This window comes from Trachinotus anak, unplaced genomic scaffold (genome assembly GCF_046630095.1).
Source record: "Trachinotus anak isolate AG129_WGS33_773 ecotype Australia unplaced genomic scaffold, CSIRO_AGI_Tana_v1 ptg000003l, whole genome shotgun sequence".
NCBI lineage: Eukaryota > Metazoa > Chordata > Actinopteri > Carangiformes > Carangidae > Trachinotus > Trachinotus anak.
The window spans coordinates 21,708,159-21,721,908 of NW_027273854.1; positions in this window are offsets into that span (position 1 = coordinate 21,708,159).

A 13,750-nucleotide genomic window follows, 5' to 3' on the forward strand; every position below is an offset into this window, starting at 1 on the left:
GTATAGCCCCCACCTCTTGCCAAAACACTGTGGTCTCTTTCGATGAAGAGCTCCTCTTTAAACAAATGCCTCGGGAGCAAAGTTTTGATGTCATTCCAAGCATTTATCAAACCCGTTTGTGAGAGGAGCGCTGCTCAGCTACGTCTGGTATGCGTAGACAAATATGATGGGTGTCATTATGGCTTCTTGCTCCACAAAGACACAATTACTTCAAAGCATTCATCTGTAGCTAAAGACTTTGGGCCCGTCTCTCTCACTCACACATATAAAAGTGAGTCACAAGTGGGGATGACAAGACAAAGTGGAAAACTTTCTCCTCAGATCTGCAAGGACAAAAGTTCCACTAACGCTGACGCGCCCATTTTCAGAGGTGAAAATTACGACACTTGGATAGGTTAATGAGAAATTAAATCCATCGTGCGATGCAGAAGATGTTGCAACTCTGTGATGACTCTTTCCACTGAATAAGGTTATTGAGCAAAATCCCAGCTGGTTAAAGACAACACAGCTGCAACAACTGAGTAAACGGTTCAGCTCTAAAGCCGACTGCAGGTTGAGAAATATGTGCTGATGTAGTCTCTCTCAGCCAAGCATGAAATTTAAGTAAAAGTAAATTCACATGGAGGAGTTTCAAAGCATGATTTACGAGTGATGTGCATATACGTCATGCTTCATTATGCAGGTCTGTGTCAGTTAATCCTCCACTCCGGTCTAAAACACAGTGGAGCAGTAATCCCAGAAATAGCCTGTGTTCTTACCGGGACTCTGGGGTCTAATTTGCTCCAGCTGACTTGTGCTGACCTGCCTCACCGCAGTGAGCCAGTTCATCTCACAGGTCAACGGTGCCCACATCGGTGTTCACACACAGCACACATGCCACAAATTATTAATTATGCTGGTCATCTGTGTGGGCCACGCGAAACCAGACGATGTTTGTACATCATTACGAGTGGAATATTATTTACAGCTCATGTGGCGCACTAGAAAACAGGCTGGTCTATCAAAAGTGCACTGCAGAGGTTTTTTTGTTTGTTTGTTTGCTTTTTAATGAAAGGGGAAATCTAAATCCACCAACCTGTAATCAGTCGTCAGCTACAGAACAACATTTTTTAACCTCGGGGTCAAGTGGGGTCAGGAGGACATGTTTAAATCTTTTCCCAGAAAGCGGGGACAGCCTTCTGGCTTGTGAAAACAGAATATGAAAGTATATCATATTCAAATTAACGTGACAGTTCACTAAACCCCCACCACCCTTACTTGACACAGCAGGTATGCTCTGGGTTTCTCCACATGCTGGGGCCATATGCGGGCTGTAGTAGGAGTTACGTGCTGTCTTTTACATCACCTCTCAAAAACACAAGAGCTAAAGTGTAAGCAGTGTGTTTGTCTGCTCTAACGCAAGCTGCCAATGGGACAAGGGACATGTCATGTGGGGTGATGGGTTACGTCAGAAATTTACCTGTAAACCAGAGTTTAGAGCAAGCGGCAACCTGTGGGGATGACAGATGAAGCCAACATGTTCGGTGGTAAAAACTGCAGTTCCTCGAACTGGAGTCTGGCTCCAAAAGTGAGTCAATCCCCACAGACTCTCATGTTGAAATGTCCAACATTACAGCACAAATAAACATTTTTACAGCCTGGTACAAAAAACAGTTTTGGTGTCTATAGCTAATTTCCTCCTTTAAGACAACTGTACAGGGGGTTGATTTCTTATATAACTCACCCATTAATGTTTTATTAAGGCTTAAAGTTATGTGTAATTGAGTGACAGGTGAGCGTATGCTTGCCACAAAATGGCATCCACTGAAGTCGCGGCTCCACATCCAGGAGTAAGGCGGAGTCAGGCACTGCCAAGATGGCGATGGCGCAGCTCTTAACAAACCTGTGGGTTACATCACGGAGGCTACATCCATCTTTATTTACAGTCTGTGGTTTAGAGTAACACAGCAGCTCTGTCCTGCTCTTTATTTGAGCCTGGGAAGTTTACACTCCAGTATCTCTGTTTGTCTCTGCCTGTTTACCAAACCCAGTGGTTATTCCTCATCTTCAAATCCTTTTCTCTTGTAAAAATTAAACACACAGTTTGAAAATAGATCATATTTCTAACCATGATGTTACAATGAATAACATTTTAATCACATTTTTATTTAAAACACTATTAATACTAGATCTACAGTGATGTTCCTTTGTTCCATCACCTGGGGAAGATGCTAATTTTTTGCCTCAGTCTATTAGCATCATATCACGTATGTAGGCATCATGAAAGCATTTCTTATAGGATTCTCATTTTGAAATGAATCAGCTGAAATTATTCAAAAGTCAACTTGAGATAAAGTTTTATCATTCTATCTGCTGGCGTCAGCTTCATTTCAGCCTTAAAAAAATTAAGGTAAAAATGAAAGAAGAAACGAAAAGCCAGATATTTTTCTTACTCATGTGAAACTGAAGACACACAGCCTCAAACATTAACGAGAATTTTGGTGAGTCGACCCCCGTTTATCACTGTAAGCTGCGTATGTGCAGAGCAGAGAGCCTGTCAGTGGGGCAGGGGTTAGCGTTAAGTGTAGATGTAAAGCCAGAGCAGAGCTGCAGTGTCGCACAGTTCACTGGGTGGATGTTGCCTTCAGCAACATAAGGATATACAGTTCCCTCCTGAATGTGTTAATTACTCCTCAGAATGGACGATCATAGTATTTACAGAGGCCCGAGTGCTGCTGCTGTACTGAGAAATGTTTACCTACTGTAACATCACGCAGGTCAGACGAGGGAGCCTGATGTCCACTTCAGGGCCACTTTATTGTCATTAGTGAGCTGCCCGCCACCGCCGCCATCACCCCTACCCTTCCTCCATGGCAACACTGACAGACAAACAGGATGCAGCTGTTGCCAGGGAAACAGCCAGAAGGTCTGCAGTGCTACAGTGTGGCAGAGAGTGCGAGTGAGGTAAGGAAGGAGAGAGAACTGTGGAGGGAAAAGGATCGCTGTGGTGGTGGAATCTAATTAGACTGTGACAGAGGATAAAGAGGGATATTTCCAGCTTCCAGCTTGCGTTGATAGAGTGAGAAAATGTGTGCCCTGTGTCCGCGTGTGTGTGTGTATATATACTCTCATTTGCGCAGATACTGTACCTGCGTGTGAGCCTGGGAATAGGCTGACTGACGCACAGAATGACAGACAAGCTTTGGAGTCCTGGCAACCCTGCTATTTCTTTCTCCCATCACCCTCCTCTGCCTCTCTGTCTTCCTCCTCCTCCTCGCACACCCCCACACCTCCTTCTCATCTCTCATCCCTCTGTCTCCCCTCTGCCATCTCTCCTCCACGTCTGTCCTCTCCCTTGGCATAAGATGATTGCATATGGATCGTCACATAATCCGATTCTGTCACTGAGAATAGCTTTGCCTCCACGGGCCTCTCATTTCCTCCTGAATGTGAATTTGGATCACTTATCCATATAAATTAACAGGATGAAGCCAGAATCATTACATTAGTATTCACTGTGCTACTGCAAAGGCTCACTGTGGGAATTAGTTTCATGGAGGCTGACACGGCTCTCACCTGTGAAATGGTGTTACGAAGTGGAAAGTCAGGTTTTTGGATCAACATTAAAGAACCCGCTGGCTCCTCTGGGTCTTTACTCAGCGGTGACATACAATGCAAACCTCTCCAAGCTAATTTTAAGGCCACCTGACTTTGATCTTGTGCCGAGAAAACAAACAGGAATCTACCAAGAGCTACCCACTTAAAAGCTTTTCATGGTTGAGCGCATACACACACACACGGGCACACACACACACACACACACACACACACACGGGCACACACACACACACACACACACACACACACACACACACACGGGCACACACACACACACACACGGGCACACACATATTCAGGGAGAGCAAACAATAGATGTGTGGAATCAGATAGCACTCACTGGAATGCCATACACAATACATAATTTTTCATGCGATCTCTTATCTCATACTTTCATGTCATGTATTACTTTCAGTCATTTAACTGTATAAACTCTCACTGTTACACAAAAGACTAACAGTCATTCAATCAGGTGGATCTGTTTTCTTGCCTTTGGGAGCTGAACACAGTGAATTCCAACAGAACGGGCACACAGCTCCTGGATTTTTCCCCCTTTCCTGGAAAATAGTCTTTTTGTTTTTGTATTTTTCCATCTTTCCCTGAAACAGCATTTTCACTCTCCTTGTCCTGGTCAGCGCCCTGAAGCTTTCACAATGAATTTACGAGAAAGGCCCTAAAAGCAGCGGCTCTTGTGGCAGGGTGCCGAGTCCAATACACTCTCACTGCGCCTTCAGCAAAGGCAGATGCAGTGCATTTCAAGGCCTGAGCAGTTTTGTGTGAATAGATTAAAATGATGTACTGGGGTTGGACAAAACACATGAAACACCACATAATATAATGCAACCTAATGCAATACAATCACAAACTATGGCTTCAACAAGAGTACAGCTGCCAATATGTTCTGACTGAACTGATGATTGGACAGTCAAACACCTTTGGAAACCCCCGGCCTTCACTACTTTCTGACGTCGGATTAGAGGAGGCTGTGTCCGCCAGTTTCTGTCATTCACACCCACTTCGCACCAGTGGGTGGCCAGCTGTGCAGAGGAGAGGAATTACTTTAAACCGGGTTTGAACTTTTGCAGGCTCTCTTTTTTCATTTGCCTTGTGAACAACAAAATGCAACATGATGAATACCTTCCAGGAGACACTGTTTGCAAATGCACACCGTTGTCACCATATTCAAATGGTATTGCATCTCTTTTCACCCCGTGGTGATAAGACAACACATCATGCTAGGAGTCTACAGCCCTGCTGGTGGTTCTGTGAGACTGTACTTGGGCAAAGCAGTGCTTTGAGCTAAATGCTAATGCTAGCATGGGAACATGCTCAAAATGACAATGTTAACATACTGATGTTCAGCATGCATAAAATTTACCATTTCACAACATTAGGTAATTAGCACTAAATATAGGCTGTTATTAGTTTTCTGGTCACAAACCAAAGTATTTATAAACTAAAGGTCTCATATTTGACACTTTTCTGGTGTTTTATTTCAAGTGTTGATATCCATAAGAAGATATATTTGTGGTTTTTAGTACCAAAAAGTACATCTCCTATTTTAGGCGTCTTGCTGGAGCTCTAACAACAACAGGTCAGTGAGCCAACCAGAAGAAAGGCTCTGATCCTCTCTTCTGATCGGCAGATTGTCTTCTGAGTGATTCAGGTTACATGTGGGCAGTGACTGGGGGTGGTGACTGTTTTGTTGTGACATCACAAATCTACCAACGGCCTGATGGCTCGTTTTAAGGCACCGCTTCTGAAAACTGGCTGTGTGCATTGTTTCTATGGATTGTACTTTTTTTTTACTTTCACACTATTAACATAACACCTAGACTTGCTTTATAATAAAGAAAGACATGGACATCTTCCTTTCTACAATATAAAAGTATATAAAAGTATGTAAAAGTCTGACCCGATGGTGGTTCTAGAGGAAAAGTTGTTACAGTTCTGGATCTTGCCTGTACCAAGGCTTTTGGCAATCCAACCGATAATTTCAGTCTGAAGCAAGGTGTTGGATTGACTGAATGACCAACATTACCATTCCTAGAGCCTTGTCTCTAGCATAGTTTAATATTAGCCTCTAACTCCTTTCTGTCACTGTATCAACAAACAGCTTCACATTTATTGCAGATCATTAAAATGTGAAGGAGTTCACATTATTTTGTCCCCCACTGTTCCATTTGTTTTCTGCCTGTGATGTTCAGCTGATGCAGTCTTATGATTATCTGGAATCATTTGTTGTACCAAGACGCTGCCGGACTTGACACATGCACCAGGAGTTTTCAGAAGCTGACTCATCAAGTTTAAGTTGTGTACGTCAATGAACAATGTTGCTCAATCATTTCGCAAACCACAAACCAAGGAAGCTGTGACCTCATTCAAGTATTCAGGTTTGTGCAAACTACCAAGAGAGGAGATCTATAAGAGACACTGCAAAGTTAAGAAGAACATTACATTTTCCATAAAGAAACCCACCGATAAGAAGAATAACTTCCTAATGTGACTCATGAGGCTGCCACTGGTGTTTTTTTTCCACTGGAAGAAGGTGGTGTGTTGAACATGTAGTCATATAATTTACACTAAGCTTTTTCCCCCCATGTCTGGCCTAAAACGCTGTACAATGCAGCTCAGAGTTAATTTGTCCATTTACTGTGTTTCCTAAATAACTTGTTTACTAGTTTGCTTACTAGTTGTACTTTACCTAGTTTACAGTAAGTGGAATGTGTGTGAGGGCACATCTCGATAAAAAAAAAAAAAAAAACAGTGATGACCTAAAGTGATGAGAAACCACTTCATCATCTTCTCGCTCAACCTCTTTTCAAAACACACTGCAGCTCACACCTCGCCAACACACAAAGGTCAAGGGTGGATCTGACCAAGTTATGACAACAAGTTATTTTTGGCTAAATTCCACCACCAAGTCTTCTAATAATAATCCCAAAAGGAAGTGGTATCTTTCTGCTTTAAGCTCCAACGTCAGTTTCAAGACCTCATTCACCCATGACATGAGATAGCCTACAGCCAGTGTCACGCACTTCTCTTCCTCCCCCCAACCAACTGCTCTTAATATAATGAATGAAGTTATTAGTTTGATATAAACAGTAATCCAGCTCTGACCAGATACAAAGAGCATCTAAATTACTGTAGTAGTTTTTGTGTCTCAACAGTCACATTTAAGTCAAAGTTGTCATGTTTTAAGGAGATTTAACCTCAATAATTTTTTTCAGTCTTAATCAGTTTGTTGTTTAGTTGAGGATAAAGTTTGGCTGATGTTGCACAGGTGTTATGTGATATTGACAGATTTGACAGTAGATGATGTGAAGTTAGGGAACGTGTTAAAATTACATGCAAAACAGCTGAGGGAGATTTTCAGATTTTTGTCAATGTCTGATTTTTCATTTTTATCTTGGGCACTTAAGATCTGCTTTACACTCACCTGTTTGTTTACATTTTCACACCCACTTCTTGGGTTTTTACTTGTTTACACTTCTCTTCAGTGAAACGCTGCAATAAGTGGGCCTGGTTCCTACAGTCAAACCTATATTAAAATTCCCTGATAAACAGGCACATTCTGATGAACACATGGACACACAGCGACCGGCAGCAGTGGTAATGAGTTTGTGGTGTCCGTTTGCATTGTCATTGTTGTTTTTTTGTTTTTTTGAATCATATTTTTTTAATGTACTTAGGCATAGCGGTGCTTTGAGCTAAATGCTAATGCTAGCATGGCAGCATGCTCAAAATGACAATGCTAACATATTGATGTTCAGCAGGCATAACATTTACCATTTCACAACATGAGGTAATTAGCTTTGTCTTTGACAGTTTTCAGAACCACTCTGGTGTGTTGTAGTGCATTGGATTTTCAACCTGTCTTCTGTTTGAGTGCAAATTGTGCAATGTCCTTCTAGGGAAAAACACAGAAACTGACTGAACACTTCAGTCTTTTTTCTCTGCTGTCTAGAGAGCTGCTGGTTTCAGTTCATGCCAGGGCAGAATATACAAATCTACCAACAGGGATCTGAAACTGACATCAACTAGTTGGTCACCTTTAGTCATGATTTTTTACTGGTTTTCTTTTCATTATGAGGTAATTTAGCTGCTGACAGGGCAACCCTGTCTCCCAAATTATCTTTATAAATATTTCCAAACAGCAACAACAAATCCATTTTATACAAAACCTAATTGTGACAAGATTTTGTTTTCTATTAACATTAGAGCTGTTATGATATCGGATTTTCACTATACAAGTACAATGGCCAAAAGAATTCACAGTAACATTATTATTGCTATATCTATAAAAAATTCAAATAAATAAATACATTATGCTAACATTAAAATTTATCTTCAGTTTTGTTTATTGTGTGTTTTGTCTCTTTTTGGCAAATGATTTAGACTCAAATACAGAGTAGGGAGTGTAAATGTGATGAACTGATTAACAAAAGATCCACAAGGTTTAACAACTGCCATTATGATATTATCATATGTCTATTATTACCACACACGAGGCCTCTATTATTAACACAATGTTAATAATAATTAACATAATGAGAAAATTTGTTGATGTTTTTTTTTTTTTTTTGCAGTTCAACATTCACATGTAGTGACTACAGCATTATTAAATGTTTTATGTGTGTGTTCAGGCACTCAGAGAACTAAAGGTTAATGTGAAGGAAAGACTGTGGTCTGGTTTAATACAGAGAAAAAGTTCTTGGTGATTTCAGACATAACATGTTTATTTGCATTTAACCAAAACCACGATCTTTCTCCAACCTTACCAAAACACCTTTGTTGCCTAAACCTAACCACAGACAGGACTCATGAAGTGCTGCCAAAAAGCAGACACCTCTCACAGGCTCTGCTGTCAGAAATATCAGGTTTTCTGGCTTCTGCAGCTGTTGCCGTTCAGGATCTGGCTCTCGGCTCTGAATTGGAGGCAGATTTCAGAACAATCACTTGGAGAGACCAACATGGGGATATTTTAAATACAGTCCCTGCTGATTTTAAAAGTCATTACTGCAAGATTAATTATCTCAAGCAAGGTTCAAGTGTTTGCAATTTGTTTGTACTGGCATGAGCTGAAATCAGTGGTTTAAATGTCCTGAGTAATTCTAGAAACTCATGGTACGCTTTGTTAGCAGCAATGTTCAGCACATACAAGTGTCTGAATCTGTACCATCACGACCACTATGACTCTTTAAGTGGTCTTTGTTGTCAGTTTACAAGCAGGACTATTCTTCTTCTTCTCAGCCAACAAAGCTGCTCATACCAGGTGAAAACCCTCCTCTCTTTCTCTCTCTGTGCGTGTGTTCTCTGACCCAGTCAATGTCTCTGTTCCCCTTGTCGACCTGGAGGACCACACGAGTGTCAGACCACCACAGTGATGATGGCAGACCACCAGAGATGTTGAAGAGAAGAAGTACAGCATGAAAAAAAAAAGAGGTAAGGAGAAGAGCAAAGAGGTTAGGGGGGGAGAGGCACTCTGGTGTTAACTGAAAATGCAGCCATGCAGAGAGTGGTTCAGGAGTGAGCATAAGAAATCTAGATACAGGCGCAGGGACAGACCCACTTTTTCCTATTGTACCCAGTGAACAACAACGAGTTCTCTATGCCCCCTTCTGACAGCGCACAGTGAGTTAAACAGTTTTATTTGAGATAGTGATGAAGAAATTAATCTGCTGTGTGTTTTGACTGTCTTGTGTGTGTTTGTGATGTTGCTGGTTTATAAGGGCAGGCCCACAACAGACAGAGAAATCCCCCGCAGCCTCAGGGGGAAATAATATCTTCTCCCTCGCATGGTTGTCAATCACTGGACGTCGCTGCCCTGGATTCAAAACGCTGCCACCACTCAAAACAAAACCATCAATATTTACATCCTTATAGTGAGTGTGTATGTGTGTGTATTGTTGTATCTGGCATGAAATCAGCATGTTACACACATTATTTGTACATGAGCTTATGCTTGAGTGAGTTGAGTGAGTCGCATGATCCTCATCCTTATGATTCGTGCGGATGAGTCACAGGTGAAAAACCCAGAGTCTCACTGTGGCCCCTGCCTCGTACGAGGAGCCTCTCCATGGGCTCTGTGAACAGGATATGGGAGGGTTGGAGCTGTTTGTGCTTTCTGTTTATGTGAATGTGTGAATGTCTCCATTTGCCTCTCTAGGTTTATTCTATAAGTAGATTCTGGGTACAGAGGTGGGTGGTTGACAGAGTGTGTGTGTGTGTGTGTGATAGCTGCAGATTTACCAAGAGAGGAAGGAAGCAAGTAAAAGACAGATAACTGATTGGGGAAGATAGATAAACAGGCTGATAAGACTTTATTACTCTCCGGAGGAAACGCAGGCAGAGCAGGGGGACTTGTAAGATGAGTCTTCTTTTTGAAATGACTTTTTACATTCTCCATCTTCCCTGCTGTGAAATTACAAGGCTCTGCATTAATGACCTGCACATGCACAGATATTAAATTATGGCAATCATGTGCCGTACCCATCCTCCCTCCCTCCCTCCCTCTGCCTCTCTCTCCTTTCTGAATCAGCCACTCCAGGCTGCAGCTGCCAGCCTCTAATGGCTTCCAGATCTGCATCTCTTCCTCCCTCCGTTCCCCTTCCCCATCTCTGTGTTTTTCTGCAGCGTTTCAGATGAACGGGCCAAAGTGGAAGTGGAAATCCGCTGTACTTCAGCCAGTGAGTCAGCTAGCAAAGCTCCCAGTTTGAAGAAAACCACAACCAGGAGAAGTAATGGATTTTGTTTTTCATAAATCATGGTAAAGGTTGTTGGGGTTTTTTTTTAATGTTTCAACGGAAGGTCTTTGATGAGTCTATTAGTTAAATATGTGTGTTTATGCACAAGGGAACACATTCAAAGAAATGCTGTTGAAGTTATTTACCTTTACTGGAAACTGAAAGAAGCTTGTGTGTAACGGCTGTGGGACCGAATCCATGTGTTTAACTTAATACAGGCTTCTGATGTGTGTATATGACTGTGTGTGTGTGTGTGTGTGTATGTGTGAGTGTGTGTGTGTGTGTGTGTATTTGAGTTCAGTGGTACACAGACATTGAGAGATTAATTTTAAGCATTTTCCACTGAAAATAATTTCATTTTTCACTTTCAGTTAAGTTAATGAGAGAATCGATGTGTTTTAGATTAGAGTTGTTTGTACAGGGGATTTTTATGACTGTTTATAGTCACATCGGAGAAGCACACACACTGGAAGGTGAAGGGAGGTTGGGGGGGGGCAACACTGAAGATGTTGTTCTGAATACAGTGTGTGGTAATAACTGACGATGGACAAAACGCCTCTTCACAATAACTGGCACATCTAGAAATGAGTCTGACAATTGACACACACACACACACACATGCACACACACGCTCACCTTTCGGGCCACATATTTTGACATACTGCTTCACTAACTGTGCACACCCATACATAATATAACCTTTGACACCTGTGTCCTTATACCAAGACTGATGTTGCCATATGTGTCACCTGTGATGTTGTATATTATTATCACATGTATACATACATACACATACATATACCTCTGGATACATGAGGATATTTGTTAATAACATATACGAAAAGCGTATAGTTAAATTTGGATATGTACATATTTTCATAAAAATATCTATGATGAATCTTTATATGTTGCAACTGTATTAAAACAACATAAACATATTATTTGTATATAATATCAACATACTGTAACATACGTCTACAATATGAGCATACTTAGATAAATATACATATTTGGGCAACACATACACTGTATGTCAATATATGAAATAGTTATCTTGCCTAATTTTTACATGTATGCTTTTATTTTATATGTACATATATTCTTGTGTATGGGCAGACACAATACAAACAGACTGACTATCTACCACAGCTGATGAAGGCGATAGACGCTTGTCCGCCAGAGCAAACACTGCCTTACATCAAGTGCTCGATGACATTTTAATGGTAACAACCGTCTTTGTGAAGCAGCCTGGTTTTCTACGACTGTTTTGATTACTCACTCTTAGTCATCAGTGGCAGCAGCAGCAGCAGCAGCAGCAGCAGCAGCAGCAGCAGCAGCAGCAGCGTTGAGGCCTCATGTGCCACATACCACGACAGCCACACTGGCACAAAGAGCCCAGTAAGACTGAGGCCTATCAATCAAGTGAGGTCACTGCGGTCCAGCTAAGAGGAGAGTGGGATGGCCGCCTTTTTGTTGTACGTTGTTGTGTTGCGGCCGGTGACATCACCCTTTGTGAAGTCTGTCATTATAGGGTGATAAATATCCTGTGTGTGTGTGTGTGTGTGCAGCACTGAACAGTGGAGAGAGACGTTTGGCCCCTGGAGCTAAATAGCCACTGATAGAAGGTTTGAGGGTGTTATTGTGCGGTGTGCAGGGGGCCCGCTGGGGAGAGTCCCTGACCACAAAATGATGTTGATGATCAGTTAGTGGAACAGAGGACGAGTGAGTGGTCACACAAAAGAGCTGACATAAAAATAGGAGAAGAAAGTGGAGCAATAAAATCTGTGGTTCTCTCAATGAGAATTTAAGCACTTTCCATTATGGAGTGCTCCTAAAACTGCTGTAAAAGCTCCCATATTTGAGCTCTGTCATCATTTTACAAGCATTCGTCAGCTTGTTATTGTCACACAAGATGAAGTTAGCGAGTTATAAATGCTCAGCATGGTAGCAGATATCCACTGACTCATCTCACCCACTGTATTTGACCTGATCACTTCAAACTGTTTAACACACGATCACAAAAAAATAAAAACCTGAGCGACAAACTGAGGGTTTGATCCCGCAGCAGTTCAAGTCATTGCTTGCTTATTTTTTTTTATGCCGTACTGTAAGTCTTAACTTGTTATCTCCTCAGGTTTCAAAGTGAAGGCAGAGAGGAGAGCTCATGAGATGCTGACAGCCGTGCAGACAGCTGTGACTCTGGCATTAACGCTCAGTGTGAGACACTTGTCAAATCTCAAAAGGGTCCATTGAAAGCATGACGGGGCAATCTGCCATGGAGGTATTCAAGCTCCACGTTGCGACGCCAAAAAGGGGGGGGAGCGCCGGTAGAAAAAGAAAAAGTGATGACTCACCAAACTTCCCAAAATCCCCCTCCCTCCCCCCTTCCTGGTTTACGGGAAATGGAATGCTGTTTTTTTTTCTCTCCCTCTCTCTTTCTCCAGTCTCAGACGTTCATCTTCTTGACAGGCTGCAGGGTCAGAGCCTGGGTTAATGTTTGTCTGTGGGATTGTTTCATCCCTTTCTGTGGGGGCCAATCTGCCGAACAGGTCTAATTATGTGAGGCGGACATTTGAAAGTTTGTTAGCGGTGCGGGGGAGGGCGTGAATAGATGGAGCACTCACTTGTGGAACAGAAAAGCCTTTGTTCTGCATCACTACCAGGCCTTTTATACCAATGTTTTACACTGGAGAGGGTGGGATTTACCAACTGACAAATTAATTCACTGTTCATCTAAAAGGGATTAGAGGCGAAATTGAAATGAGCTGCTTAGTTTTAGGTTTCCTCAAGAGATTTTAATAAACCACATTGTTTTAAGCCATTTGAAGGATTTCATAAGCTGTGTGCTGTTTAAAAGCATCTCTGAGACCAGACAAGCTGTTAACAAAGTAGTTAAATGCTGATTATATGACATTTATTCCACACATGGAACCAGTGTGCAACTCAAGGTCTGCTTACTAGCTTTTTTCTTTATTTTTCTCACATAGCAAGTTTGAAGTGCATGGTCTTCATCAGTGAATTAAACATGGCCCCAGAGTAATTATGTAACTGAAGTGTGGACCCTCAATCACTTGAGAACAAGTAGCTGTGTAAAGACAGTTTCTGGTGTCAGATGTAGATGACCTCCTCGATTACTCTCAAGCTGCCCACTGACTCCCGGTCGATGACCTTTGACCCATGCTGTGTTTGATGTTCACAGATAGCTGATGTCGTCCCTTTCTGATGTCAGGGTGCTTTCCTTTGGCCCACAGCTGTCACAAGTGATGTCATGATGACGTCATCCACTGTTCCACTCTTCACCTCAGGTGGGCTCCTGTTGTGCAAATGAGATCTGAAGATGTTGAATGTTTTGTGGTGAGTCTGTTTTTATTTCTTCAATGGTAATTTCCTCACTGACACAGAGGTAT